Here is a 24,909-nt window from a genome sequence, read left to right as displayed (position 1 = left end):
TTCCAGCAAAAAAAAAAAAAAAAAAAAAGAAAAAGAAAAATGGAGGGAAAAATATCAGTGCAGTAATGGGTTTTGAAAGTAGCCGGGTATGTGTACAATTCTTCAATTATATCTCCTCCAGACATAAAGAGAGTATTAAGAGCTACGATGAAGTTACCCAGGAGACGTAAAAAGCTTGCAGCACCTGGCATTTCCAGGAGGTCACCCATCCAAGTACTGACCAGGCCCTGCCCCGTTTAGCTTCCGAGATATGATGAGATCAGGCGCGTTCAGGACGGTGTGGCCGCAAGCCAAGAGACCTGGCTGCATGATGTCTCTTAAAGGCTGGCAAGTATTGACGGAACTTCCAGCAAAAAAAAAAAAAAAAAAAATAGAAAAAGGGAGGGATAAATATCAGTGCAGCAAAGGGTGTTGAAAGTAGCCGGGTACATGTACAATTCTTCAATTATATCTCCTCCAGACAGATAGAGAGTATTAAGAGCTACGATAAAGTTACCCAGGAGACGTAAAAGCTTGCAGCACGAGGTATTTCAAGGAGGTCTCACATTCATGTACTGACCAGGTCCTGCCCCGTTTAGCTTCCGAGATCTGACGAGATCGGGCGCGTTCAGGATGGTGTGGCCGCAAGCCAAGATGCCTGGCTGCATGATGTCTCTTAAAGGCTGGCGGGTATTGACGGAACTGCCAGCAAAAAAAAAAAAGAAAAATAGAGGGAAATATACCAGTGCAGCAAAGGGTGTTGAAAGTAGCCGGGTACGTGTACAATTCTTCAATTATATCTCCTGGAGACAGAAAGAAAGTTTTAAGAGCTACGATGAAGTTACCCAGGAGACGTAAAAAGCTTGCAGCACCTGGTATTTCCAGGAGGTCACACATCCAAGTACTGACCAGGCCCTGCCCCGTTTAGCTTCCGAAATCTGATATGATCGGGAGCGTTCAGGACGGTGTGACTACAAGCCAAGAGGCCTGGCTGCATGATGTCTCTTAAAGGCTGGCGGATATTGACGGAACTTCCAGCAAAAAAATAAAATAAAAAGAAAAATGGAGGGAAAAATATCAGTGCAGCAAAGGGTGTTGAAAGTAGCCTAGTACGTGTACAATTCTTCAATTATATCTCCTGGAGACAGAAAGAGAGTATTAAGAGCTACGCTGAAGTTACCCAGGAGATGTAAAAAGCTTTCAGCACCTGGTATTTCCAGGAGGTCACCCATCCAATTACTGACCAGGCCCTGCCCAGTTTTTCTTCCGAGATCTGACGAGATCTTGCGTCTTCAGGACGGTGTGGCCGCAAGCCGAGATGCCTGGCTGCATGATGTCTCTTAAAGGTTGGCGGGTATTGACGGAACTTCCAGCAAAAAAAAAATATAAAAAAAGAAAAAAGAAAAATGGATGGAAAAATATCAGTGCAGCAAAGGGTGTTGACAGTAGCTGGATACGTGTACAATACTTCAATTATATCTCCTCCAGACAGAGAGAGAGTATTAAGAGCTACGATGAAGTTACCCAGGAGACGTAAAAAGCTTGCGGCACCTGGTATTTCTAGGAGGTCTCCCATCCAAGTACTGACCAGGCCCTGCCCCGTTTAGCTTCAGAAATCTGACGAGATCGGTCGCATTCAGGACGGTGTGGCCACAAGCAGAAAGGCCTGGCTGCATGATGTCTCTTAAAGGTTGGTGGGTATTGACGGAACTGCCAGCAAAAAAAAAAAAGAAAAATAGAGGGATATATACCAGTGCAGCAAAGGGTGTTAAAAGTAGCCGGGTACGTGTACAATTCTTCAATTATATCTCCTGGAGACAGAAAGAGAGTATTAAGAGCTACGATGAAGTTACCCAGGAGACGTAAAAAGCTTGCAGCACCTAGTATTTCTAGGAGGTCTCCCATCCAAGTACTGACCAGGCCCTACCCCGTTTAGCTTCCAAGATCTGACGAGATCGGGCGCATTCAGGACGGTGTGGCCACAAGCCGAAAGGCCTGGCTGCATGATGTCTCTTAAAGGTTGGCGGGTATTGACGGAACTTCCAGCAAAAAGAAAAAAAAAAAAAAATAGAAAAATGGAGGGAAAAATATCAGTGCAGGAAAGGGTGTTGAAAGTAGCCGGGTACGTGTACAATTCTTCAATTATATCTCCTGCAGACTGAAAGAGAGTATTAAGAGCTACGATAAAGTTACCCAGGAGACGTAAAAGCTTGCAGCACCTGGTATTTCCAGGAGGTCTCACATTCAAGTACTGACCAGGTCCTGCCCCGTTTAGCTTCCGAGATCTGACGATATCATGCGCATTCAGGACGGTGTGGCCGAAAGCCGAGAGGCCCAGCTGCATGATGTCTCTTTAAGGCTGGCGGGTATTGACGGAACTTCCAGCAAAAAAAAAAAGAAAAAAGAAAAATGGAGGGAAAAATATCAGTGCAGCAAAGGGTTTTGAAAGTAGCCGGGTACGTGTACAATTCTTCAATAATATCTCCTACAGACTGAAAGAGAGTATTAAGAGCTATGATGAAGTTACCCAGGAGACGTAAAAAGCTTGCAGCACCTGGTATTTCTAGGAGGTCTCCCATCCAAGTACTGCCCAGACCCTGCCCTGTTAGCTTCCGAGATCTGACGAGATCGGGCGCGTTCAGGATGGTGTGGCCGCAAGCCAAGATGCCTGGCTGCATGATGTCTCTTAAAGGCTGGCGGGTATTAACGGAACTGCCAGCAAAAAAAAAAAAAAAAAAAAGAAAAAAGAAAAATGGATGGAAAAAAATCAGTGCAGCAAAGGGTGTTGACAGTAGCTGGATACGTGTACAATACTTCAATTATATCTCCTCCAGACAGAGAGAGAGTATTAAGAGCTACGATAAAGTTACCCAGGAGACGTAAAAGCTTGCAGAACTAGGTATTTCCAGGAGGTCTCACTTTCATGTACTGACCAGGCCCTGCCCCGTTAGCTTCCGAGATCTGACGAGATCGGGCGCGTTCAGGATGGTGTGGCCGCAAGCCGAGATGCCTGGCTGCATGATGTCTCTTAAAGGCTGGCGGGTATTGACGGAACTGCCAGCAAAAAAAAAAAAGAAAAACAGAGGGAAATATACCAGTGCAGCAAAGGGTGTTGAAAGTAGCCGGGTACGTGTACAATTCTTCAATTATATCTCCTGGAGACAGAAAGAGAGTATTAAGAGCTACGATGAAGTTACCCAGGAGACGTAAAAAGCTTGCAGCACCTGGTATTTCTAGGAGGTCTCCCATCCAAGTACTGACCAGGCCCTGCCCCGTTTAGCTTCCGAGATCTGACGAGATCAGGCGCATTCAGGACGGTGTGGCCACAAGCCGAAAGGCCTGGCTGCATGATGCCTCTTAAAGGTTGGCGGGTATTGACGGAACTTCCAGCAAAAAAAAAAAAAAAAAAAAGAAAAATGGATGGAAAAATATCAGTGCAGCAAATGGTGTTGACAGTAGCTGGGTACGTGTACAATACTTCAATTATATCTCCTCCAGACAGATAGAGAGTATTAAGAGCTACGATAAAGTTACCCAGGAGACGTAAAAGGCTTGCAGCACCTGGTATTTCTAAGAGGTCTCCCATCCAAGTACTGACCAGGCCCTGCCCCGTTTAGCTTCCGAGATCTGATGAGATCGGGCGCATTCAGGACGGTGTGGCCGCAAGCCGAGAGGCCTGGCTGCATGATGTCTCTTAAAGGTTGGCGGGTATTGACGGAACTTCCAGCAAAAAAAAAAAAAAAAAAGAAAAATGGATGGAAAAATATCAGTGCAGCAAAGGGTGTTGACAGTAGCTGGGTACGTGTACAATACTTCAATTATATCTCCTCCAGACAGAAAGAGAGTATTAAGAGCTACGATGAAGTTACCCAGGAGACGTAAAAGGCTTGCAGCACCTGGCATTTCTAGGAGGTCTCCCATCCAACTACTGACCAGGCCCTGCCCCGTTTAGCTTCCGAGATCTGACGAGATCGGGCGCATTCAGGACGGTGTGGCCACAAGCCGAAAGGCATGGCTGCATGATGTCTCTTAAAGGTTGGCGGGTAGTGACGGAACTTCCAGCAAAAAAAAAAAAAAAAAAATAGAAAAATGGAGGGAAAAATATCAGTGCAGGAAAGGGTGTTGAAAGTAGCCGGGTACGTGTACAATTCTTCAATTATATCTCCTGGAGACAGAAAGAGAGTATTAAGAGCTACGATGAAGTTACCCAGGAGACGTAAAAAGCTTGCAGCACCTGGTATTTCTAGGAAGTCTCCCATCCAAGTACTGACCAGGCCGTGCCCCGTTTAGCTTCCGAGATCTGACGAGATCGGGCGCATTCAGGACGGTGTGGCCACAAGCCGAAAGGCCTGGCTGCATGATGTCTCTTAATGGTTGGCGGGTATTGACGGAACTTCCAGCAAAAAAAAAAAAAAAAAAATAGAAAAATGGAGGGAAAAATATCAGTGCAGGAAAGGGTGTTGAAAGTAGCCGGGTACGTGTACAATTCTTCAATTATATCTCCTGCAGACTGAAAGAGAGTATTAAGAGCTACGATAAAGTTACCCAGGAGACGTAAAAGCTTGCAGCACCTGGTATTTCCAGGAGGTCTCACATTCAAGTACTGACCAGGTCCTGCCCCGTTAAGCTTCCGAGATCTGACGATATCATGCGCGTTCAGGACGGTGTGGCCGAAAGCCGAGAGGCCCGGCTGCATGATGTCTCTTGAAGGCTGGCGGGTATTGACGGAACTTCCAGCAAAAAGTAAAAGAAAAAGAAAAATGGAAGGAAAAATATCAGTGCAGCAAAGGGTGTTGACAGTAGCTGGGTACGTGTACAATACTTCAATTATATCTCCTCCAGACAGATAGAGAGTATTAAGAGCTACGATAAAGTTACCCAGGAGACGTAAAAGCTTGCAGCACGAGGTATTTCCAGGAGGTCTCACATTCATGTACTGACCAGGTCCTGCCCCGTTCAGCTTCCAAGATCTGACGAGATCGGGCGAGTTCAGGATGGTGTGGCCGCAAGCCGAGATGCCTGGCTGCATGATGTCTCTTAAAGGCTGGCGGGTATTGACGGAACTGCCAGCAAAAAAAAAAAAAGAAAAATAGAGGGAAATATACCAGTGCAGCAAAGGGTGTTGAAAGTAGCTGGGTACGTGTACAATTCTTCAATTATATCTCCTGGAGACAGAAAGAGAGTATTAAGAGCTACGATGAAGTTACCCAGGAGACGTAAAAAGCTTGCAGGACCTGGTATTTCCAGGAGGTCTCCCATCAAAGTACTGACCAGGCCCTGCCCCGTTTAGCTTCCGAGATCTGACGAGATCGGGTGCATTCAGGACGGTGTGGCCACAAGCCGAAAGGCCTGGCTGCATGATGTCTCTTAAAGGTTGGCGGGTATTGACGGAACTTCCAGCAAAAAAAAAAAATAAAAAAAGAAAAAAGAAAAATGGATGGAAAAAAATCAGTGCAGCAAAGGGTGTTGACAGTAGCTGGATACGTGTACAATACTTCAATTATATCTCCTCCAGACAGAGAGAGAGTATTAAGAGCTACGATAAAGTTACCCAGGAGACGTAAAAGCTTGCAGAACTAGGTATTTCCAGGAGGTCTCACTTTCATGTACTGACCAGGCCCTGCCCCGTTAGCTTCCGAGATCTGACGAGATCGGGCGCGTTCAGGATGGTGTGGCCGCAAGCCGAGATGCCTGGCTGCATGATGTCTCTTAAAGGCTGGCGGGTATTGACGGAACTGCCAGCAAAAAAAAAAAAGAAAAACAGAGGGAAATATACCAGTGCAGCAAAGGGTGTTGAAAGTAGCCGGGTACGTGTACAATTCTTCAATTATATCTCCTGGAGACAGAAAGAGAGTATTAAGAGCTACGATGAAGTTACCCAGGAGACGTAAAAAGCTTGCAGCACCTGGTATTTCTAGGAGGTCTCCCATCCAAGTACTGACCAGGCCCTGCCCCGTTTAGCTTCCGAGATCTGACGAGATCGGGCGCATTCAGGACGGTGTGGCCACAAGCCGAAAGGCCTGGCTGCATGATGCCTCTTAAAGGTTGGCGGGTATTGACGGAACTTCCAGCAAAAAAAAAAAAAAAAAAAAGAAAAATGGATGGAAAAATATCAGTGCAGCAAATGGTGTTGACAGTAGCTGGGTACGTGTACAATACTTCAATTATATCTCCTCCAGACAGATAGAGAGTATTAAGAGCTACGATAAAGTTACCCAGGAGACGTAAAAGGCTTGCAGCACCTGGTATTTCTAAGAGGTCTCCCATCCAAGTACTGACCAGGCCCTGCCCCGTTTAGCTTCCGAGATCTGATGAGATCGGGCGCATTCAGGACGGTGTGGCCGCAAGCCGAGAGGCCTGGCTGCATGATGTCTCTTAAAGGTTGGCGGGTATTGACGGAACTTCCAGCAAAAAAAAAAAAAAAAAAGAAAAATGGATGGAAAAATATCAGTGCAGCAAAGGGTGTTGACAGTAGCTGGGTACGTGTACAATACTTCAATTATATCTCCTCCAGACAGAAAGAGAGTATTAAGAGCTACGATGAAGTTACCCAGGAGACGTAAAAGGCTTGCAGCACCTGGCATTTCTAGGAGGTCTCCCATCCAACTACTGACCAGGCCCTGCCCCGTTTAGCTTCCGAGATCTGACGAGATCGGGCGCATTCAGGACGGTGTGGCCACAAGCCGAAAGGCCTGGCTGCATGATGTCTCTTAAAGGTTGGCGGGTAGTGACGGAACTTCCAGCAAAAAAAAAAAAAAAAAAATAGAAAAATGGAGGGAAAAATATCAGTGCAGGAAAGGGTGTTGAAAGTAGCCGGGTACGTGTACAATTCTTCAATTATATCTCCTGGAGACAGAAAGAGAGTATTAAGAGCTACGATGAAGTTACCCAGGAGACGTAAAAAGCTTGCAGCACCTGGTATTTCTATGAAGTCTCCCATCCAAGTACTGACCAGGCCGTGCCCCGTTTAGCTTCCGAGATCTGACGAGATCGGGCGCATTCAGGACGGTGTGGCCACAAGCCGAAAGGCCTGGCTGCATGATGTCTCTTAATGGTTGGCGGGTATTGACGGAACTTCCAGCAAAAAAAAAAAAAAAAAAATAGAAAAATGGAGGGAAAAATATCAGTGCAGGAAAGGGTGTTGAAAGTAGCCGGGTACGTGTACAATTCTTCAATTATATCTCCTGCAGACTGAAAGAGAGTATTAAGAGCTACGATAAAGTTACCCAGGAGACGTAAAAGCTTGCAGCACCTGGTATTTCCAGGAGGTCTCACATTCAAGTACTGACCAGGTCCTGCCCCGTTAAGCTTCCGAGATCTGACGATATCATGCGCGTTCAGGACGGTGTGGCCGAAAGCCGAGAGGCCCGGCTGCATGATGTCTCTTGAAGGCTGGCGGGTATTGACGGAACTTCCAGCAAAAAGTAAAAGAAAAAGAAAAATGGAAGGAAAAATATCAGTGCAGCAAAGGGTGTTGACAGTAGCTGGGTACGTGTACAATACTTCAATTATATCTCCTCCAGACAGATAGAGAGTATTAAGAGCTACGATAAAGTTACCCAGGAGACGTAAAAGCTTGCAGCACGAGGTATTTCCAGGAGGTCTCACATTCATGTACTGACCAGGTCCTGCCCCGTTCAGCTTCCAAGATCTGACGAGATCGGGCGAGTTCAGGATGGTGTGGCCGCAAGCCGAGATGCCTGGCTGCATGATGTCTCTTAAAGGCTGGCGGGTATTGACGGAACTGCCAGCAAAAAAAAAAAAAGAAAAATAGAGGGAAATATACCAGTGCAGCAAAGGGTGTTGAAAGTAGCTGGGTACGTGTACAATTCTTCAATTATATCTCCTGGAGACAGAAAGAGAGTATTAAGAGCTACGATGAAGTTACCCAGGAGACGTAAAAAGCTTGCAGGACCTGGTATTTCCAGGAGGTCTCCCATCAAAGTACTGACCAGGCCCTGCCCCGTTTAGCTTCCGAGATCTGATGAGATCGGGCGCGTTCAGGATGGTGTGGCCGCAAGCCGAGATACCTGGCTGCATGATGTCTCTTAAAGGCTGGCGGGTATTGACGGAATTTCCAGCAAAAAAAAAAAAAAAAAAAATAGAAAAATGGAGGGAAAAATATCAGTGCAGGAAAGGGTGTTGAAAGTAGCCGGGTACGTGTACAATTCTTCAATTATATCTCCTCCAGACTGAAAGAGAGTATTAAGAGCTACGATGAAGTTACCCAGGAGACGTAAAAAGCTTGCAGCACCTGGTATTTCCAGGAGGTCAACAATCCAAGTACTGACCAGGCCCTGCCCCGTTTAGCTTCCGAGATCTGACGAGATTGGGGGCGTTTAGGACGGTGTGGCCGCAAGCCAAGAGGCCTGGCTGCATGATGTCTCTTAAAGGTTGGCGGGTATTGACGGAACTTCCAGCAGAAAAAATAAATAATAATAAAAATAAAAAAATGGATGGAAAAATATCAGTGCAGCAAAGGATGTTGACAGTAGCCGGGTACGTGTACAATTCTTCAATTATATCTCCTGGAGACAGAAAGAGAGTATTAAGAGCTACGATAAAGTTACCCAGGAGACGTAAAAGCTTGCAGCACGAGGTATTTCCAGGAGGTCTCACATTCATGTACTGACCAGGTCCTGCCCCGTTTAGCTTCCGAGATCTGACGAGATCGGGCGCGTTCAGGATGGTGTGGCCGCAAGCCGAGATGCCTGGCTGCATGATGTCTCTTAAAGGCTGGCGGGTATTGACGGAACTGCCAGCAAAAAAAAAAAAGAAAAATAGAGGGAAATATACCAGTGCAGCAAAGGGTGTTGAAAGTAGCCGGGTACGTGTACAATTCTTCAATAATATCTCCTGGAGACAGAAAGAGAGTATTAAGAGCTACGATGCAGTTACCCAGGAGACGTAAAAAGCTTGCAGCACCTGGTATTTCCAGGAGGTCACACATCCAAGTACTGACCAGGCCCTGCCCCGTTTAGCTTCCGAAATCTGATATGATCGGGCGCGTTCAGGACGGTGTGACTACAAGCCAAGAGGCCTGGCTGCATGATGTCTCTTATTGGTTGGCGGGTATTGACGGAACTTCCAGCAAAAAAAAAAAAAAAAAAAGAAAAATTGATGGAAAAATATCAGTGCAGCAAAGGGTGTTGACAGTAGCTGGGTACGTGTACAATACTTCAATTATATCTCCTCCAGACAGATAGAGAGTATTAAGAGCTACGATAAAGTTACCCAGAAGATGTAAAAGCTTGCAGCACCAGGTATTTCCAGGAGGTCTCACATTCATGTACTGACCAGGTCCTGCCCCGTTTAGCTTCCGAGATCTGACGAGATCGGGCGCGTTCAGGATGGTGTGGCCGCAAGCCGAGATGCCTGGCTGCATGATGTCTCTTAAAGGCTGGCGGGTATTGACGGAACTGCCAGCAAAAAAAAAAAAGAAAAATAGAGGGAAAAATACAAGTGCAGCAAAGGGTGTTGAAAGTAGCCGGGTACGTGTACAATTCTTCAATTATATCTTCTCCAGACAGAAAGAGAGTATTAAGAGCTACGATGAAGTTCCCCAGGAGACGTAAAAAGCTGGCAGCACCTGGTATTTCCAGGAGGTCTCACATTTAAGTACTGACCAGGTCCTGCCCCGTTTAGCTTCCGAGATCTGACAAGATCGGGCGCGTTCAGGACGGTGTGGCCACAAGCCGAAAGGCCTGGCTGCATGATGTCTCTTAAAGGCTGGCGGGTATTGACGGAATTTCCAGCAAAAAAAAAAAAAAAAAAAAAGAAAAATGGATGGAAAAATATCAGTGCAGCAAAGGGTGTTGACAGTAGCTGGGTACGTGTACAATTCTTCAATTAAATCTCCTCCAGACAGAAAGAGAGAATTAAGAGCTACGATAAAGTTACCCAGGAGACGTAAAAGCTTGCAGCACCAGGTATTTCCAGGAGGTCTCCCATCCAAGTACTGACCAGGCCCTGCCCCGATAGCTTTCGAGATCTGACGAGATCGGGCGCGTTCAGGACGGTGTGGCCACAAGCCGAAAGGCCTGGCTGCATGATGTCTCTTAAAGGTTGGCGGGTATTGACGGAACTTCCAGCAAAAAAAAAAAAAAAAAAAAATAGAAAAATGGAGGGAAAAATATCAGTGCAGGAAAGGGTGTTGAAAGTAGCCGGGTACGTGTACAATTCTTCAATTATATCTCCTGGAGACAGAAAGAGAGTATTAAGAGCTACGATGAAGTTACCCAGGTCGACGTAAAAAGCTTTCAGCACCTGGTATTTCCAGGAGGTCACCCATCCAATTACTGACGAGGCCCTGCCCAGTTTTTCTTCCGAGATCTGACGAGATCTTGCGTCTTCAGGACGGTGTGGCCTCAAGCCAAGAGGCCTGGCTGCATGATGTCTCTTAAAGGCTGGAGGGTATTGATGGAACTTCCAGGAAAAAACAAAAGAAAAAAGAAAAATGGAGGGAAAAATATCAGTGCAGCAAAGCGTGTTGAAGGTAGCCGGGTACGTGTACAATTCTTCAATTATATCTCCTGCAGACAGATAGAGAGTATTAAGAGCTACGATAAAGTTACCCAGGAGACGTAAAAGCTTGCAGCACCAGGTATTTCCAGGAGGTCTCACATTCAAGTACTGACCAGGTCCTGCCCCGTTTAGCTTCCGAGATCTGACGAGATCGGGCGCGTTCAGGACGGTGTGGCCGCAAGCCGAGATGTCTGGCTGCATGATGTCTCTTAAAGGCTGGCGGGTATTGACGGAATTTCCAGCAAAAAAAAAAAAAAAAAAAATAGAAAAATGGAGGGAAAAATATCAGTGCAGGAAAGGGTGTTGAAAGTAGCCGGGTACGTGTACAATTCTTCAATTATATCTCCTGGAGACAGAAAGAGAGTATTAAGAGCTACGATGAAGTTACCCAGGAGACGTAAAAGGCTTGCAGCACCTGGTATTTCTAGGAGGTCTCCCATCCAAGTACTGACCAGGCCCTGCTCCATTTAGCTTCCGAGATCTGACGAGATCGGGTGCATTCAGGACAGTGTGGCCGCAATCCAAGAGGCCTGGCTGCATGATGTCTCTTAAAGGTTGGCGGGTATTGACGGAACTTCCAGCAAAAAAAAAAAAAAAAAAGAAAAATGGATGGAAAAATATCAGTGCAGCAAAGGGTGTTTACAGTAGCTGGGTACGTGTACAATACTTCAATTATATCTCCTCCAGACAGATAGAGAGTATTAAGAGCTACGATAAAGTTACCCAGGAGACGTAAAAGCTTGCAGCACCAGGTATTTCCAGGAGGTCTCACATTCATGTACTGACCAGGTCCTGCCCAGTTTAGCTTCCAAGATCTGTCGAGATCGGGCGAGTTCAGGATGGTGTGGCCGCAAGCCGAGATGCCTGGCTGCATGATGTCTCTTAAAGGTTGGCGGGTATTGACGGAACTTCCAGCAAAAAAAAAATATAAAAAAAGAAAAAAGAAAAATGGATGGAAAAATATCAGTGCAGCAAAGGGTGTTGACAGTAGCTGGATACGTGTACAATACTTCAATTATATCTCCTCCAGACAGAGAGAGAGTATTAAGAGCTACAATAAAGTTACCCAGGAGACGTAAAAGCTTGCAGCACTAGGTATTTCCAGGAGGTCTCACATTCATGTACTGACCAGGTCCTGCCTCGTTTAGCTTCCGAGATCTCACGAGATCAAGCGCGTTCAGGATGGTGTGGCCGCAAGCCGAGATGCCTGGCTGCATGATGTCTCTTCAAGGCTGGCGGGTATTGACGGAACTTCCAGCAAAAAAAAAAAGAAAAAAGAAAAATGGAGGGAAAAATATCAGTGCAGCAAAGGGTTTTGAAAGTAGCCGGGTACGTGTACAATTCTTCAATAATATCTCCTACAGACTGAAAGAGAGTATTAAGAGCTATGATGAAGTTACCCAGGAGACGTAAAAAGCTTGCAGCACCTGGTATTTCCAGGAGGTCACCCATCCAAGTACTGACCAGGCCCTGCCCCGTTAGCTTCAGAGATCTGATCAGATCGGGCGCGTTCAGGACGGTGAGGCCGCAAGCCAAGAGGCCTGGCTGCATGATGTCTCTTAAAGGCTGGCGGGTATTGACGGAACTTCCAGCAAAAAAAAAAAAAAAAAATATGGAAAATGGACGGAAAAATATCAGTGCAGCAAAGGCAGTTGAAAGTAGCCGGGTACGTGTACAATACTTCAATTATATCTCCTCCAGACAGATAGAGAGTATTAGGAGCTACGCTGAAGTTACCCAGGAGATGTAAAAAGCTTTCAGCACCTGGTATTTCCAGGAGGTCACCCATCCAATTACTGACCAGGCCCTGCCCAGTTTTTCTTCCGAGATCTGACGAGATCTTGCGTCTTCAGGACGGTGTGGTCTCAAGCCAAGAGGCCTGGCTGCATGATGTCTCTTAAAGGCTGGAGGGTATTGATGGAACTTCCAGCAAAAAACAAAAGAAAAAAGAAAAATGGAGGGAAACATATCAGTGCAGCAAAGCGTGTTGAAGGTAGCCGGGTACGTGTACAATTCTTCAATTATATCTCCTGGAGACAGAAAGAGAGTATTAAGAGCTACGATGAAGTTACCCAGGAGACGTAAAAGGCTTGCAGCACCTGGTATTTCTAGGAGGTCTCCCATCCAAGTACTGACCAGACCCTGCCCCGTTTAGCTTCCGAGATCTGATGAGATCGGGTGCATTCAGGACAGTGTGGCCGCAATCCAAGAGGCCTGGCTGCATGATGTCTCTTAAAGATTGGCGGGTATTGACGGAACTTCCAGCAAAAAAAAAAAAAAAAAAGAAAAATGGATGGAAAAATATCAGTGCAGCAAAGGGTGTTTACAGTAGCTGGGTACGTGTACAATACTTCAATTATATCTCCTCCAGACAGATAGAGAGTATTAAGAGCTACGATAAAGTTACCCAGGAGACGTAAAAGCTTGCAGCACCAGGTATTTCCAGGAGGTCTCACATTCATGTACTGACCAGGTCCTGCCCCGTTTAGCTTCCAAGATCTGTCAAAATCGGGCGAGTTCAGGATGGTGTGGCCGCAAGCCGAGATGCCTGGCTGCATGATGTCTCTTTAAGGCTGGCGGGTATTGACGGAACTTCCAGCAAGAAAAAAAAATAAAAAAAGAAAAAAGAAAAATGGATGGAAAAATATCAGTGCAGCAAAGGGTATTGACAGTAGCTGGATACGTGAACAATACTTCAATTATATCTCCTCCAGACAGAGAGAGAGTATTAAGAGCTACGATAAAGTTACCCAGGAGACGTAAAAGCTTGCAGCACTAGGTATTTCCAGGAGGTCTCCCATCAAAGTACTGACCAGGCCCTGCCCCGTTTAGCTTCCGAGATCTGACGAGATCGGGCGCGTTCAGGATGGTGTGGCCGCAAGCAGAGATGCCTGGCTGCATGATGTCTCTTAAAGGCTGGCGGGTATTGACGGAACTGCCAGCGAAAAAAAAAAAGAAAAATAGAGGGAAAAATACCAGTGCAGCAAAGGGTGTTGAAAGTAGCCAGGTACGTGTACAATTCTTCAATTATATCTTCTCCAGACTGAAAGAAAGTATTAAGAGCTACGATGAAGTTTCCCAGGAGACGTAAAAAGCTGGCAGCACCTGGTATTTCCAGGAGGTCTCACATTTAAGTACTGACCAGGTCCTGCCCCGTATAGCTTCCGAGATCTGACAAGATCGGGCAAGATCGGGCAAGATCGGGCGCGTTCAGGACGGTGTGGCCGCAAGCCAAGAGGCCGGGCTGCATGATGTCTCTTAAAGGCTGGCGGGTATTGACGGAACTTCCAGCAAAAAATAAAAAATTAATAATTAGAAAAATGGAGGGAAAAATATCAGTGCAGGACAGGGTGTTGAAAGTAGCCGGGTACATGTACAATTCTTCAATTATATCTCCTCCAGACTGAATGAGAGTATTAAGAGCTACGCTGAAGTTACCCAGGAGATGTAAAAAGCTTGCAGCACCAGGTATTTCCAGGAGGTCTCACATTCAAGTACTGACCAGGTCCTGCCCCGTTTAGCTTCCGAGATCTTACGAGATTGGGCGCGTTCAGGACGGTGTGGCCGCAAGCCGAGATGCCTGGCTGCGTGATGTCTCTTAAAGGCTGGCGGGTATTGACGGAACTGCCAGCAAAAAAAAAAAAAAAATAGAGGGAAATATACCAGTGCAGCAAAGGGTGTTGAAAGTAGCCGGGTACGTGTACAATTCTTCAATTATATCTCCTGGAGACAGAAAGAGAGTATTAAGAGCTACGATGAAGTTACCCAGGAGACGTAAAAAGATTGCAGTACCTGGTATTTCTAGGAGGTCTCCCATCCATGTACTGACCAGGCCCTGCCCCGTTTAGCTTCCGAGATCTGACGAGATCGGGCGCATTCAGGACGGTGTGGCCACAAGCCGAAAGGCCTGGCTGCATGATGTCTCTTAAAGGTTGGCGGGTATTGACGGAACTTCCAGCAAAAAAAAAATATATAAAAAGAAAAAAGAAAAATGGATGGAAAAATATCAGTGCAGCAAAGGGTGTTGACAGTAGCTGGATACGTGTACAATACTTCAATTATATCTCCTCCAGACAGAGAGAGAGTATTAAGAGCTACGATAAAGTTACCCAGGAGACGTAAAAGCTTGCAGCACTAGGTATTTCCAGGAGGTCTCACATTCATGTACTGACCAGGTCCTGCCCCGTTTAGCTTCCGAGATCTGACGAGATCGGGCGCGTTCAGGATGGTGTGGCCGCAAGCCAAGATGCCTGGCTGCATGATGTCTCTTAAAGGCTGGCGGGTATTGACGGAACTGCCAGCAAAAAAAAAAAAGAAAAATAGAGGGAAATATACCAGTGCAGCAAAGGGTGTTGAAAGTAGCCGGGTACGTGTACAATTCTTCAATTATATCTCCTGGAGACAGAAAGAGAGTATTAAGAGCTACGATGAAGTTACCCAGGAGACGTAAAAAGCTTGCAGCACCTGGTATTTCTAGGAGGTCTCCCATCCAAGTACTGACCAGGCCCTGCCCCGTTTAGCTTCCAAGATCTGACGAGATCGGGCGCATTCAGGACGGTGTGGCCACAGGACGGTGTGGCCACAAGCCGAAAGGCCTGGCTGCATGATGTCTCTTAAAGGCTGGCGGGTATTGACGGAACTGCCAGCAAAAAAAAAAAAGAAAAATGGAGGGAAAAATATCAGTGCAGGACAGGGTGTTGAAAGTAGCCGGGTACATGTACAATTCTTCAATTATATCTCCTCCAGACTGAATGAGAGTATTAAGAGCTACGCTGAAGTTACCCAGGAGATGTAAAAAGCTTTCAGCACCTGGTATTTCCAGGAGGTCAGCCATCCAATTACTGACCAGGCCCTGCCCAGTTTTTCTTCTGAGATCTTACGTCTTCAGGACGGTGTGGCCTCAAGCCAAGAGGCCTGGCTGCATGATGTCTCTTAAAGGCTGGAGGGTATTGATGGAACTTCCAGCAAAAAAAAAAAAAAAAAAAAAAAAAAAAGAAAAATTAATGGAAAAATATCAGTGCAGCAAAGGGTGTTGACAGTAGCTGGATACGTGTACAATACTTCAATTATATCTCCTCCAGACAGAGAGAGAGTATTAAGAGCTACGATAAAGTTACCCAGGAGACGTAAAAGCTTGCAGCACTAGGTATTTCCAGGAGGTCTCCCATCCATGTACTGACCAGGCCCTGCCCCGTTTAGCTTCCGAGATCTGACGAGATCGGGCGCATTCAGGACGGTGTGGCCACAAGCCGAAAGGCCTGGCTGCATGATGTCTCTTAAAGGTTGGCGGGTATTGACGGAACTTCCAGCAAAAAAAAAATATATAAAAAGAAAAAAGAAAAATGGATGGAAAAATATCAGTGCAGCAAAGGGTGTTGACAGTAGCTGGATACGTGTACAATACTTCAATTATATCTCCTCCAGACAGAGAGAGAGTATTAAGAGCTACGATAAAGTTACCCAGGAGACGTAAAAGCTTGCAGCACTAGGTATTTCCAGGAGGTCTCACATTCATGTACTGACCAGGTCCTGCCCCGTTTAGCTTCCGAGATCTGACGAGATCGGGCGCGTTCAGGATGGTGTGGACGCAAGCCAAGATGCCTGGCTGCATGATGTCTCTTAAAGGCTGGCGGGTATTGACGGAACTGCCAGCAAAAAAAAAAAAGAAAAATAGAGGGAAATATACCAGTGCAGCAAAGGGTGTTAAAAGTAGCCGGGTACGTGTGCAATTCTTCAATTATATCTCCTGGAGACAGAAAGAGAGTATTAAGAGCTACGATGAAGTTACCCAGGAGACGTAAAAAGCTTGCAGCACCTGGTATTTCTAGTAGGTCTCCCATCCAAGTACTGACCAGGCCCTGCCCCGTTTAGCTTCCGAGATCTGACGAGATCGGGCGCATTCAGGACGGTGTGGCCACAAGCCGAAAGGCCTGGCTGCATGATGTCTCTTAAAGGTTGGCGGGTATTGACGGAACTTCCAGCAAAAAAAAAAAAAAAAAAGAAAAATGGATGGAAAAATATCAGTGCAGCAAATGGTGTTGACAGTAGCTGGGTACGTGTACAATACTTCAATTATATCTCCTCCAGACAGAAAGAGAGAATTAAGAGCTACGATGAAGTTACCCAGGAGACGTAAAAAGTTTGCAGCACCTCGTATTTCCAGAAGGTCACCCATAAAAGTACTGACCAGGCCCTGCCCCGTTTAAATTCCGAGATCTGACGAGATCGGGCGCGTTCAGGACGGTGTGGCCGCAAGCCAAGAGGCCTGGCTGCATGATGTCTCTTAATGGCTGGCGGGTATTGACAGAACTTCCAGAAAAAAAAAAAAAAAAAGAAAAATGGAGGGAAAAATATCAGTGCAGCAATGGGTGTTGAAAGTAGCCGGGTACGTGTACAATACTTCAATTATATCTCCTCCAGACAGATAGAGAGTATTAAGAGCTACGATAAAGTTACCCAGGAGACGTAAAAGCTTGCAGCACCAGGTATTTCCAGGAGGTCTCACATTCAAGTACTGACCAGGTCCTGCCCCGTTTAGCTTCCGAGATCTGACGAGATCGGGCGCGTTCAGGACGGTGTGGCCGCAAGCCGAGATGTCTGGCTGCATGATGTCTCTTAAAAGCTGGCGGGTATTGACGGAACTGCCAGCAAAAAAAAAAAGAAAAATAGAGGGAAATATACCAGTGCAGCAAAGGGTGTTGAAAGTAGCCGGGTACGTGTACAATTCTTCAATTATATCTCCTGGAGACAGAAAGAGAGTATTAAGAGCTACGATGAAGTTACCCAGGAGACGTAAAAAGCTTGCAGCACCTGGTATTTCTAGGAGGTCTCCCATCCAAGTACTGACCAGGCCCTGCCCCGTTTAGCTTCCGAGATCTGACGAGATCGGGCGCATTCAGGACGGTGTGGCCGCAAGCCGAGAGGCCTGGCTGCATGATGTCTCTTAAAGGTTGGCGGGTATTGACGGAACTTCCAGCAAAAAAAAAAAAAAAAAAAATAGAAAAATGGAGGGAAAAATATCAGTGCAGGAAAGGGTGTTGAAAGTAGCCAGGTACGTGTACAATTCTTCAATTATATCTCCTGCAGACTGAAAGAGAGTATTAAGAGCTACGATAAAGTTACCCAGGAGACGTAAAAGCTTGCAGCACCTGGTATTTCCAGGAGGTCTCACATTCAAGTACTGACCAGGTCCTGCCCTGTTTAGCTTCCGAGATCTGACAATATCATGCGCGTTCAGGACGGTGTGGCCGAAAGCCGAGAGGCCTGGCTGCATGATGTCTCTTTAAGGCTGGCGGGTATTGACGGAACTTCCAGCAAAAAAAAAAAGAAAAAAGAAAAATGGAGGGAAAAATATCAGTGCAGCAAAGGGTGTTGAAAGTAGCCGGGTACGTGTACAATTCTTCAATTATATCTCCTCCAGACAGAAAGAGAAAATTAAGAGCTACGATAAAGTTACCCAGGAGACGTAAAAGCTTGCAGCACCAGGTATTTCCAGGAGGTCTCCCATCCAAGTACTGACCAGGTCCTGCCCCGTTTAGCTTCCGAGACCTTACAAGATCGGGCGCGTTCAGGACGGTGTGGCCGCAAGCCGAGAGGCCTGGCTGCATAATGTCTCTTAAAGGTTGGCGGGTATTGACGGAACTTCCAGCAAAAAAAAAAAAAAAAAAAAAAAAAAGAAAAATGGATGGAAAAATATCAGTGCAGCAAAGGATGTTGACAGTAGCTGGGTACGTGTACAATACTTCAATTATATCTCCTCCAGACAGAAAGAGAGTATTAAGAGCTACGATAAAGTTACCCAGGAGACGTAAAAGCTTGCAGCACCAGGTATTTCCAGGAGGTCTCACATTCATGTACTGACCAGGTCCTGCCCCGTTCAGCTTCCGAGATCTGACGAGATCGGGCGCGTTCAGGATGGTGTGGCCGCAAGCCGAGATGCCTTGCTGCATGATGTCTCTTAAAGGCTGGCGGGTATTGACGGAACTGCCAGCAAAAAAAAAAAACGAAAAATAGAGGGAAATATACCAGTGCAGCAAAGGGTGTTGAAAGTAGCCTAGTACGTGTACAATTCTTCAATTATATCTCCTCCAGACAGATAGAGAGTATTAAGAGCTACGATGAAGTTACCCAGGAGACGTAAAAGGCTTGCAGCACCTGGTATTTCTAGGAGGTCTCCCATCCAAGTACTGACCAGGCCCTGCCCCGTTTAGCTTCCGAGATCTAACGAGATCAGGCGCGTTCAGGACAATGTGGCCGCAAGCCAAGAGGCCTGGCTGCATGATGTCTCTTTAAGGCTGGCGGGTATTGACGGAACTTCCAGCAAAAAAAAAAAGAAAAAGAAAAATGGAGGGAAAAATATCAGTGCAGCAAAGGCTGTTGAAAGTAGCCGGGTACATGTACAATTCTTCAATTATATCTCCTCCAGACAGAAAGAGAGAATTAAGAGCTACGATGAAGTTACCCAGGAGACGTAAAAAGTTTGCAGCACCTCGTATTTCCAGAAGGTAACCCATAAGAGTACTGACCAGGCCCTGCCCCGTTTAGCTTCCAAGATCTGACGAGATCGGGCGAGTTCAGGATGTCGTGGCCGCAAGCCGAGACGCCTGGCTGCATGATGTCTCTTAAAGGCTGGCGGGTATTGACGGAATTTCCAGCAAAAAAAAAAAATAGAAAAATGGAGGGAAAAATATCAGTGCAGGAAAGGGTGTTGAAAGTAGCCGGGTACGTGTACAATTCTTCAATTATATCTCCTGGAGACAGAAAGAGAGTATTAAGAGCTACGATGAAGTTACCCAGGAGACGTAAAAAGCTTGCAGCACCTGGTATTTCTAGGAGGTCAGCCATCCAAGTACTGACCAGGCCCTGCCCCGTTTAGCTTCCGAGATCTGACGAGATCTTGCGTCTTCAGGACGGTGTGGCCTCAAGCCAAGAGGCCTGGCTGCATGATGTCTCTTAAAGGCTGGAGGGTATTGATGGAACTTCCAGCAAAAAACAAAAGAAAAAAGAAAAATGGAGGGAAAAATATCAGTGCAGCAAAGCGTGTTGAAGGTAGCCGGGTACGTGTACAATTCTTCAATTATATCTCCTCCAGACAGATAGAGAGTATTAAGAGCTACGATAAAGTTACCCAGGAGACGTAAAAGCTTGCAGCACCAGGTATTTCCAGGAGGTCTCACATTCAAGTACTGACCAGGTCCTGCCCCGTTTAGCTTCCGAGATCTGACGAGATCGGGCGCGTTCAGGACGGTGTGGCCGCAAGCCGAGATGTCTGGCTGCATGATGTCTCTTAAAGGCTGGCGGGTATTGACGGAACTTCCAGCAAAAAATAAAAAATAAATAAATAGAAAAATGGAGGGACAAATATCAGTGCAGGACAGGGTTTTGAAAGTAGCCGGGTACGTGTACAATTCTTCAATTATATATTCTCCAGACAGAAAGAGAGTATTAAGAGCTACGATGAAGTTTCCCAGGAGACGTAAAAAGTTGGCAGCACCTGGTATTTCCAGAAGATCTCCCATCCAAGTACTGACCAGGTCCAGCCCCGTTTAGTTTCCGAGATCTTCCGAGATCGGGCTCGTTCAGGACTGTGTGTCCGCAAGCCGAGAGGCCTGGTTGCATGATGTCTCTTAAAGGCTGGCGGATATTGACGGAACTTCCAGAAAAAATAATAAAGAAAAAGAAAAATGGAGGAAAAAATATCAGTGCAGCAATGGGTGTTGAAAGTAGCCGGGTACGTGTACAATACTTGAATTATATCTCCTCCAGACAGAAAGAGAGTATTAAGAGCTACGATGAAGTTACCCAGGAGACGTAAAAGCTTGCAGCACCAGGTATTTTCAGGAGGTCTCACATTCAAGTACTGACCCGGTCCTGCCCCGTTTAGCTTCCGAGATCTGACGAGATCGGGCGCGTTCAGGATGGTGTGGCCGCAAGCCGAGACGCCTGGCTGCATGATGTCTCTTAAAGGCTGGCGGGTATTGACGGAACTGCCAGCAAAAAAAAAAAAAAAAAATAGAGGGAAAAATACCAGTGCAGCAAAGGACGATGAAAGTAGCCGGGTACGTGTACAATTTCTCAATTATATCTCCTCCAGACAGATAGAGAGTATTAAGAGCTACGATGAAGTTTCCCAGGAGACGTAAAAAGTTTGCAGCACCTCGTATTTCCAGAAGGTAACCCATAAGAGTACTGACCAGGCCCTGCCCCGTTTAAATTCCGAGATCTGACGAGATCGGGCGCGTTCAGGACGGTGTGGCCGCAAGCCGAGACGCCTGGCTGCATGATGTCTCTTAATGGCTGGCGGGTATTGACGGAACTTCCAGCAAAAAAAAAAAAAAAAAAAAAAAGAAAAAGAAAAATGGAGGGAAAAATATCAGTGCAGTAATGGGTTTTGAAAGTAGCCGGGTACGTGTACAATTCTTCAATTATATCTCCTGGAGACAGAAAGAGAGTATTAAGAGCTACGATGAAGTTACCCAGGAGACGTAAAAAGCTTGCAGCACCTGGTATTTCTAGGAGGTCTCCCATCCAAGTACTGACCAGGCCCTGCCCCGTTTAGCTTCCGAGATCTGACGAGATCTTGCGTCTTCAGGACGGTGTGGCCTCAAGCCAAGAGGCCTGGCTGCATGATGTCTCTTAAAGGCTGGAGGGTATTGATGGAACTTCCAGCAAGAAACAAAAGAAAAAAGAAAAATGGAGGGAAAAATATCAGTGCAGCAAAGCGTGTTGAAGGTAGCCGGGTACGTGTACAATTCTTCAATTATATCTCCTCCAGACAGATAGAGAGTATTAAGAGCTACGATAAAGTTACCCAGGAGACGTAAAAGCTTGCAGCACCAGGTATTTCCAGGAGGTCTCACATTCAAGTACTGACCAGGTCCTGCCCCGTTTAGCTTCCGAGATCTGACGAGATCGGGCGCGTTCAGGACGGTGTGGCCGCAAGCCGAGATGTCTGGCTGCTTGATGTCTCTTAAAGGCTGGCGGGTATTGACGGAACTTCCAGCAAAAAATAAAAAATAAATAAATAGAAAAATGGAGGGAAAAATATCAGTGCAGGACAGGGTGTTGAAAGTAGCCGGGTACATGTACAATTCTTCAATTATATCTCCTCCAGACTGAATGAGAGTATTAAGAGCTACGCTGAAGTTACCCAGGAGATGTAAAAAGCTTGCAGCACCTGGTATTTCCAGGAGGTCACCCATCCAATTACTGACCAGGCCCTGCCCAGTTTTTCTTCCGAGATCTGACGAGATCTTGCGTCTTCAGGACGGTGTGGCCTCAAGCCAAGAGGCCTGGCTGCATGATGTCTCTTAAAGGCTGGAGGGTATTGATGGAACTTCCAGCAAGAAACAAAAGAAAAAAGAAAAATGGAGGGAAAAATATCAGTGCAGCAAAGGGTGTTGAAAGTAGCCGGGTACATGTACAATTCTTCAATTATATCTCCTCCAGACTGAATGAGAGAATTAAGAGCTACGATAAAGTTACCCAGGAGACGTAAAAGCTTGCAGCACCAGGTATTTCCAGGAGGTCTCCCATCCAAGTACTGACCAGGTCCTGCCCCGTTTAGCTTCCGAGATCTTACAAGATCGGGCGTCTTCAGGACGGTGTGGCCTCAAGCCAAGAGGCCTGGCTGCATGATGTCTCTTAAAGGCTGGCGGGTATCAACGGAACTGCCAGCAAAAAAAAAAAAGAAAAATAGAGGGAAAAATATCAGTGCAGGACAGGGTGTTGAAAGTAGCCGGGTACATGTACAATTCTTCAATTATATCTCCTCCAGACTGAATGAGAGAATTAAGAGCTACGATAAAGTTACCCAGGAGACGTAAAAGCTTGCAGCACCAGGTATTTCCAGGAGGTCTCCCATCCAAGTACTGACCAGGTCCTGCCCCGTTTAGCTTCCGAGATCTTACAAGATCGGGCGCGTTCAGGACGGTGTGGCCGCAAGCCGAGATGCCTGGCTGCATGATGTCTCTTAAAGGTTGGCGGGTATTGACGGAACTTCCACCAAAAAAAAAAAAAAAAAAGAAAAATGGATGGAAAAATATCAGTGCAGCAAAGGGTGTTGACAGTAGCTGGGTACGTGTACAATACTTCAATTATATCTCCTCCAGACAGATAGAGAGTATTAAGAGCTACGATAAAGTTACCCAGGAGACGTAAAAGCTTGCAGCACCAGGTATTTCCAGGAGGTCTCACATTCATGTACCGACCAGGTCCTGCCCCGTTTAGCTTCCGAGATCTGACAAGATAGGGCGCGTTCAGGACGGTGTGGCCGCAAGCCGAGATGTCTGGCTGCATGATGTCTCTTAAAGGCTGGCGGGTATTGACGGAATTTCCAGCAAGAAAAAAAAAAAAAAAAAAGAAAAATGGAGGGAAAAATATCAGTGCAGGAAAGGGTGTTGAAAATAGCCGCGTACGTGTACAATTCTTCAATTATATCTTCTCCAGACAGAAAGAGAGTATTAAGAGCTACGATGAAGTTCCCCAGGAGACGTAAAATGCTGGCAGCACCTGGTATTTCCAGGAGGTCTCACATTTAAGTACTGACCAGGTCCTGCCCCGTTTAGCTTCCGAGATCTGACGAGATCGGGCGCGTTCAAGATGGTGTGGCCGCAAGCCGAGATGCCTGGCTGCATGATGTCTCTTAAAGGCTGGCGGGTATTGACGGAATTTCCAGCAAAAAAAAAAAAAAAAAAATAGAAAAATGGAGGGAAAAATATCAGTGCAGGAAAGGGTGTTGAAAGTAGCCGGGTACGTGTACAATTCTTCAATTATGTCTTCTCCAGACAGAAAGAGAGTATTAAGAGCTACGATGAAGTTCCCCAGGAGACGTTAAAAGCTGGCAGCACCTGGTATTTCCAGGAGATCTCCCATCCAAGTACTGACCAGGCCCTGCCCCGTTTAGTTTCCGAGATCTGACGAGATCGGGCGCGTTCAGGACGGTGTGGCCACAAGCCAAGAGGCCTGGCTGCATGATGTCTCTTAAAGACTGACGGGTATTGACGGAACTTCCAGCAAAAAAAAAATGGATAAAGAAAAATGGAGGGAAAAATATCAGTGCAGCAATGGGTGTTGAAAGTAGCCGGGTACGTGTACAATACTTCAATTATATCTCCTCCAGACAGATAGAGAGTATTAAGAGCTACGATAAAGTTACCCAGGAGACGTAAAAGCTTGCAGCACCAGGTATTTCCAGGAGGTCTCACATTCATGTACCGACCAGGTCCTGCCCCGTTTAGCTTCCGAGATCTGACAAGATAGGGCGCGTTCAGGACGGTGTGGCCGCAAGCCGAGATGTCTGGCTGCATGATGTCTCTTAAAGGCTGGCGGGTATTGACGGAATTTCCAGCAAGAAAAAAAAAAAAAAAAAGAAAAATGGAGGGAAAAATATCAGTGCAGGAAAGGGTGTTGAAAGTAGCCGGGTACGTGTACAATTCTTCAATTATATCTTCTCCAGACAGAAAGAGAGTATTAAGAGCTACGATGAAGTTCCCCAGGAGACGTAAAATGCTGGCAGCACCTGGTATTTCCAGGAGGTCTCACATTTAAGTACTGACCAGGTCCTGCCCCGTTTAGCTTCCGAGATCTGACGAGATCGGGCGCGTTCAAGATGGTGTGGCCGCAAGCCGAGATGCCTGGCTGCATGATGTCTCTTAAAGGCTTGCGGGTATTGACGGAATTTCCAGCAAAAAAAAAAAAAAAAAAATAGAAAAATGGAGGGAAAAATATCAGTGCAGGAAAGGGTGTTGAAAGTAGCCGGGTACGTGTACAATTCTTCAATTATGTCTTCTCCAGACAGAAAGAGAGTATTAAGAGCTACGATGAAGTTCCCCAGGAGACGTTAAAAGCTGGCAGCACCTGGTATTTCCAGGAGATCTCCCATCCAAGTACTGACCAGGCCCTGCCCCGTTTAGTTTCCGAGATCTGACGAGATCGGGCGCGTTCAGGACGGTGTGGCCACAAGCCAAGAGGCCTGGCTGCATGATGTCTCTTAAAGACTGATGGGTATTGACGGAACTTCCAGCAAAAAAAAAATGGATAAAGAAAAATGGAGGGAAAAATATCAGTGCAGCAATGGGTGTTGAAAGTAGCCGGGTACGTGTACAATACTTCAATTATATCTCCTCCAGACAGAAAGAGAGTATTAAGAGCTACGATGAACTCACCTAAAGGATTATTAGGAACACCATTCTAATACTGTGTTTGACCCCCTTTCGCCTTCAGAACTGCTTTAATTCTACGTGGCATTGCTTCAACAAGGTGCTGAAAGCATTCTTTAGAAATGTTGGCCCATATTGATAGGATAGCATCTTGCAGTTGATGGAGATTTGTGGGATGCACATCCAGGGCACGAAGCTCCCGTTCCACCACATCCCAAAGATGCTCTATTGGGTTGAGATCTGGTGA

The 24,909-nt window shown here is 46.2% G+C and overlaps 13 non-coding genes and 53 pseudogenes across 13 annotated transcripts; all 66 read right to left on the bottom strand.

The window, feature by feature from the left end:
• Positions 1–172: 172 nt before the first annotated feature.
• LOC136722644 (uncharacterized) lies at positions 173–291 on the bottom strand (annotated as a pseudogene).
• A 219-nt stretch (positions 292–510) lies between these two features.
• On the bottom strand, positions 511–629 carry LOC136722563 (uncharacterized; annotated as a pseudogene).
• A 210-nt stretch (positions 630–839) lies between these two features.
• LOC136722524 (uncharacterized) lies at positions 840–958 on the bottom strand (annotated as a pseudogene).
• A 216-nt stretch (positions 959–1,174) lies between these two features.
• LOC136722567 (uncharacterized) lies at positions 1,175–1,293 on the bottom strand (annotated as a pseudogene).
• A 225-nt stretch (positions 1,294–1,518) lies between these two features.
• Positions 1,519–1,637, bottom strand: LOC136722514 (uncharacterized; annotated as a pseudogene).
• A 210-nt stretch (positions 1,638–1,847) lies between these two features.
• LOC136722643 (uncharacterized) lies at positions 1,848–1,966 on the bottom strand (annotated as a pseudogene).
• A 220-nt stretch (positions 1,967–2,186) lies between these two features.
• LOC136722588 (uncharacterized) lies at positions 2,187–2,305 on the bottom strand (annotated as a pseudogene).
• A 216-nt stretch (positions 2,306–2,521) lies between these two features.
• Positions 2,522–2,639, bottom strand: LOC136722650 (uncharacterized; annotated as a pseudogene).
• A 224-nt stretch (positions 2,640–2,863) lies between these two features.
• LOC136722599 (uncharacterized) lies at positions 2,864–2,981 on the bottom strand (annotated as a pseudogene).
• Positions 2,982–3,191: 210 nt separating this feature from the next.
• On the bottom strand, positions 3,192–3,310 carry LOC136722618 (5S ribosomal RNA). The gene has a single exon (XR_010806348.1). It is a non-coding gene; the product is annotated as a 5S ribosomal RNA (ribosomal RNA).
• A 218-nt stretch (positions 3,311–3,528) lies between these two features.
• Positions 3,529–3,647, bottom strand: LOC136722585 (5S ribosomal RNA). The gene has a single exon (XR_010806338.1). It is a non-coding gene; the product is annotated as a 5S ribosomal RNA (ribosomal RNA).
• A 216-nt stretch (positions 3,648–3,863) lies between these two features.
• On the bottom strand, positions 3,864–3,982 carry LOC136722617 (5S ribosomal RNA). The gene has a single exon (XR_010806347.1). It is a non-coding gene; the product is annotated as a 5S ribosomal RNA (ribosomal RNA).
• Positions 3,983–4,201: 219 nt separating this feature from the next.
• Positions 4,202–4,320, bottom strand: LOC136722497 (uncharacterized; annotated as a pseudogene).
• A 551-nt stretch (positions 4,321–4,871) lies between these two features.
• Positions 4,872–4,990, bottom strand: LOC136722601 (uncharacterized; annotated as a pseudogene).
• A 211-nt stretch (positions 4,991–5,201) lies between these two features.
• LOC136722610 (5S ribosomal RNA) lies at positions 5,202–5,320 on the bottom strand. The gene has a single exon (XR_010806341.1). It is a non-coding gene; the product is annotated as a 5S ribosomal RNA (ribosomal RNA).
• A 224-nt stretch (positions 5,321–5,544) lies between these two features.
• LOC136722598 (uncharacterized) lies at positions 5,545–5,662 on the bottom strand (annotated as a pseudogene).
• Positions 5,663–5,872: 210 nt separating this feature from the next.
• On the bottom strand, positions 5,873–5,991 carry LOC136722566 (5S ribosomal RNA). The gene has a single exon (XR_010806336.1). It is a non-coding gene; the product is annotated as a 5S ribosomal RNA (ribosomal RNA).
• Positions 5,992–6,209: 218 nt separating this feature from the next.
• Positions 6,210–6,328, bottom strand: LOC136722461 (5S ribosomal RNA). Its single transcript, XR_010806327.1, has one exon. It is a non-coding gene; the product is annotated as a 5S ribosomal RNA (ribosomal RNA).
• Positions 6,329–6,544: 216 nt separating this feature from the next.
• Positions 6,545–6,663, bottom strand: LOC136722615 (5S ribosomal RNA). The gene has a single exon (XR_010806346.1). It is a non-coding gene; the product is annotated as a 5S ribosomal RNA (ribosomal RNA).
• Positions 6,664–6,882: 219 nt separating this feature from the next.
• Positions 6,883–7,001, bottom strand: LOC136722507 (uncharacterized; annotated as a pseudogene).
• A 551-nt stretch (positions 7,002–7,552) lies between these two features.
• Positions 7,553–7,671, bottom strand: LOC136722600 (uncharacterized; annotated as a pseudogene).
• Positions 7,672–7,882: 211 nt separating this feature from the next.
• On the bottom strand, positions 7,883–8,001 carry LOC136722591 (5S ribosomal RNA). The gene has a single exon (XR_010806339.1). It is a non-coding gene; the product is annotated as a 5S ribosomal RNA (ribosomal RNA).
• A 220-nt stretch (positions 8,002–8,221) lies between these two features.
• LOC136722546 (uncharacterized) lies at positions 8,222–8,340 on the bottom strand (annotated as a pseudogene).
• Positions 8,341–8,563: 223 nt separating this feature from the next.
• Positions 8,564–8,682, bottom strand: LOC136722549 (uncharacterized; annotated as a pseudogene).
• A 210-nt stretch (positions 8,683–8,892) lies between these two features.
• Positions 8,893–9,011, bottom strand: LOC136722515 (uncharacterized; annotated as a pseudogene).
• Positions 9,012–9,227: 216 nt separating this feature from the next.
• Positions 9,228–9,346, bottom strand: LOC136722504 (uncharacterized; annotated as a pseudogene).
• A 210-nt stretch (positions 9,347–9,556) lies between these two features.
• Positions 9,557–9,675, bottom strand: LOC136722556 (uncharacterized; annotated as a pseudogene).
• A 218-nt stretch (positions 9,676–9,893) lies between these two features.
• LOC136722513 (uncharacterized) lies at positions 9,894–10,011 on the bottom strand (annotated as a pseudogene).
• A 556-nt stretch (positions 10,012–10,567) lies between these two features.
• Positions 10,568–10,686, bottom strand: LOC136722464 (uncharacterized; annotated as a pseudogene).
• A 220-nt stretch (positions 10,687–10,906) lies between these two features.
• On the bottom strand, positions 10,907–11,025 carry LOC136722477 (uncharacterized; annotated as a pseudogene).
• A 215-nt stretch (positions 11,026–11,240) lies between these two features.
• Positions 11,241–11,359, bottom strand: LOC136722577 (uncharacterized; annotated as a pseudogene).
• Positions 11,360–11,583: 224 nt separating this feature from the next.
• LOC136722589 (uncharacterized) lies at positions 11,584–11,702 on the bottom strand (annotated as a pseudogene).
• Positions 11,703–11,918: 216 nt separating this feature from the next.
• LOC136722535 (uncharacterized) lies at positions 11,919–12,036 on the bottom strand (annotated as a pseudogene).
• A 219-nt stretch (positions 12,037–12,255) lies between these two features.
• LOC136722608 (uncharacterized) lies at positions 12,256–12,374 on the bottom strand (annotated as a pseudogene).
• Positions 12,375–12,590: 216 nt separating this feature from the next.
• On the bottom strand, positions 12,591–12,709 carry LOC136722625 (5S ribosomal RNA). The gene has a single exon (XR_010806355.1). It is a non-coding gene; the product is annotated as a 5S ribosomal RNA (ribosomal RNA).
• Positions 12,710–12,924: 215 nt separating this feature from the next.
• Positions 12,925–13,043, bottom strand: LOC136722602 (uncharacterized; annotated as a pseudogene).
• A 224-nt stretch (positions 13,044–13,267) lies between these two features.
• Positions 13,268–13,386, bottom strand: LOC136722603 (5S ribosomal RNA). The gene has a single exon (XR_010806340.1). It is a non-coding gene; the product is annotated as a 5S ribosomal RNA (ribosomal RNA).
• A 570-nt stretch (positions 13,387–13,956) lies between these two features.
• Positions 13,957–14,075, bottom strand: LOC136722537 (uncharacterized; annotated as a pseudogene).
• Positions 14,076–14,283: 208 nt separating this feature from the next.
• LOC136722492 (uncharacterized) lies at positions 14,284–14,402 on the bottom strand (annotated as a pseudogene).
• Positions 14,403–14,626: 224 nt separating this feature from the next.
• On the bottom strand, positions 14,627–14,745 carry LOC136722541 (uncharacterized; annotated as a pseudogene).
• Positions 14,746–14,955: 210 nt separating this feature from the next.
• On the bottom strand, positions 14,956–15,074 carry LOC136722498 (uncharacterized; annotated as a pseudogene).
• Positions 15,075–15,634: 560 nt separating this feature from the next.
• LOC136722648 (uncharacterized) lies at positions 15,635–15,753 on the bottom strand (annotated as a pseudogene).
• A 224-nt stretch (positions 15,754–15,977) lies between these two features.
• On the bottom strand, positions 15,978–16,096 carry LOC136722565 (uncharacterized; annotated as a pseudogene).
• A 210-nt stretch (positions 16,097–16,306) lies between these two features.
• Positions 16,307–16,425, bottom strand: LOC136722614 (5S ribosomal RNA). The gene has a single exon (XR_010806345.1). It is a non-coding gene; the product is annotated as a 5S ribosomal RNA (ribosomal RNA).
• A 216-nt stretch (positions 16,426–16,641) lies between these two features.
• Positions 16,642–16,760, bottom strand: LOC136722529 (uncharacterized; annotated as a pseudogene).
• A 213-nt stretch (positions 16,761–16,973) lies between these two features.
• LOC136722463 (uncharacterized) lies at positions 16,974–17,092 on the bottom strand (annotated as a pseudogene).
• A 209-nt stretch (positions 17,093–17,301) lies between these two features.
• LOC136722542 (5S ribosomal RNA) lies at positions 17,302–17,420 on the bottom strand. The gene has a single exon (XR_010806334.1). It is a non-coding gene; the product is annotated as a 5S ribosomal RNA (ribosomal RNA).
• Positions 17,421–17,973: 553 nt separating this feature from the next.
• LOC136722476 (uncharacterized) lies at positions 17,974–18,092 on the bottom strand (annotated as a pseudogene).
• A 223-nt stretch (positions 18,093–18,315) lies between these two features.
• Positions 18,316–18,434, bottom strand: LOC136722547 (uncharacterized; annotated as a pseudogene).
• Positions 18,435–18,645: 211 nt separating this feature from the next.
• LOC136722473 (uncharacterized) lies at positions 18,646–18,764 on the bottom strand (annotated as a pseudogene).
• Positions 18,765–18,979: 215 nt separating this feature from the next.
• On the bottom strand, positions 18,980–19,098 carry LOC136722586 (uncharacterized; annotated as a pseudogene).
• Positions 19,099–19,310: 212 nt separating this feature from the next.
• On the bottom strand, positions 19,311–19,429 carry LOC136722560 (uncharacterized; annotated as a pseudogene).
• Positions 19,430–19,644: 215 nt separating this feature from the next.
• LOC136722462 (uncharacterized) lies at positions 19,645–19,763 on the bottom strand (annotated as a pseudogene).
• A 555-nt stretch (positions 19,764–20,318) lies between these two features.
• On the bottom strand, positions 20,319–20,437 carry LOC136722472 (uncharacterized; annotated as a pseudogene).
• Positions 20,438–20,647: 210 nt separating this feature from the next.
• Positions 20,648–20,766, bottom strand: LOC136722552 (uncharacterized; annotated as a pseudogene).
• A 227-nt stretch (positions 20,767–20,993) lies between these two features.
• On the bottom strand, positions 20,994–21,112 carry LOC136722545 (uncharacterized; annotated as a pseudogene).
• A 215-nt stretch (positions 21,113–21,327) lies between these two features.
• On the bottom strand, positions 21,328–21,446 carry LOC136722651 (uncharacterized; annotated as a pseudogene).
• A 221-nt stretch (positions 21,447–21,667) lies between these two features.
• LOC136722562 (uncharacterized) lies at positions 21,668–21,786 on the bottom strand (annotated as a pseudogene).
• Positions 21,787–22,001: 215 nt separating this feature from the next.
• LOC136722525 (uncharacterized) lies at positions 22,002–22,120 on the bottom strand (annotated as a pseudogene).
• Positions 22,121–22,329: 209 nt separating this feature from the next.
• On the bottom strand, positions 22,330–22,448 carry LOC136722629 (5S ribosomal RNA). The gene has a single exon (XR_010806358.1). It is a non-coding gene; the product is annotated as a 5S ribosomal RNA (ribosomal RNA).
• Positions 22,449–22,663: 215 nt separating this feature from the next.
• Positions 22,664–22,782, bottom strand: LOC136722581 (uncharacterized; annotated as a pseudogene).
• A 219-nt stretch (positions 22,783–23,001) lies between these two features.
• On the bottom strand, positions 23,002–23,120 carry LOC136722533 (uncharacterized; annotated as a pseudogene).
• A 219-nt stretch (positions 23,121–23,339) lies between these two features.
• LOC136722489 (uncharacterized) lies at positions 23,340–23,458 on the bottom strand (annotated as a pseudogene).
• A 215-nt stretch (positions 23,459–23,673) lies between these two features.
• LOC136722580 (uncharacterized) lies at positions 23,674–23,792 on the bottom strand (annotated as a pseudogene).
• A 218-nt stretch (positions 23,793–24,010) lies between these two features.
• On the bottom strand, positions 24,011–24,129 carry LOC136722532 (uncharacterized; annotated as a pseudogene).
• Positions 24,130–24,348: 219 nt separating this feature from the next.
• Positions 24,349–24,467, bottom strand: LOC136722488 (uncharacterized; annotated as a pseudogene).
• Between the last annotated feature and the right edge of the window lie 442 nt (positions 24,468–24,909).

The sequence above is a fragment of the Amia ocellicauda genome, unplaced genomic scaffold (genome assembly GCF_036373705.1).
Source record: "Amia ocellicauda isolate fAmiCal2 unplaced genomic scaffold, fAmiCal2.hap1 HAP1_SCAFFOLD_139, whole genome shotgun sequence".
In the NCBI taxonomy this organism is placed as follows: Eukaryota; Metazoa; Chordata; class Actinopteri; order Amiiformes; family Amiidae; genus Amia; species Amia ocellicauda.
Note: the sequence above shows the minus strand (reverse complement) of the source record. Positions and strands in the feature narration are given on the sequence as shown.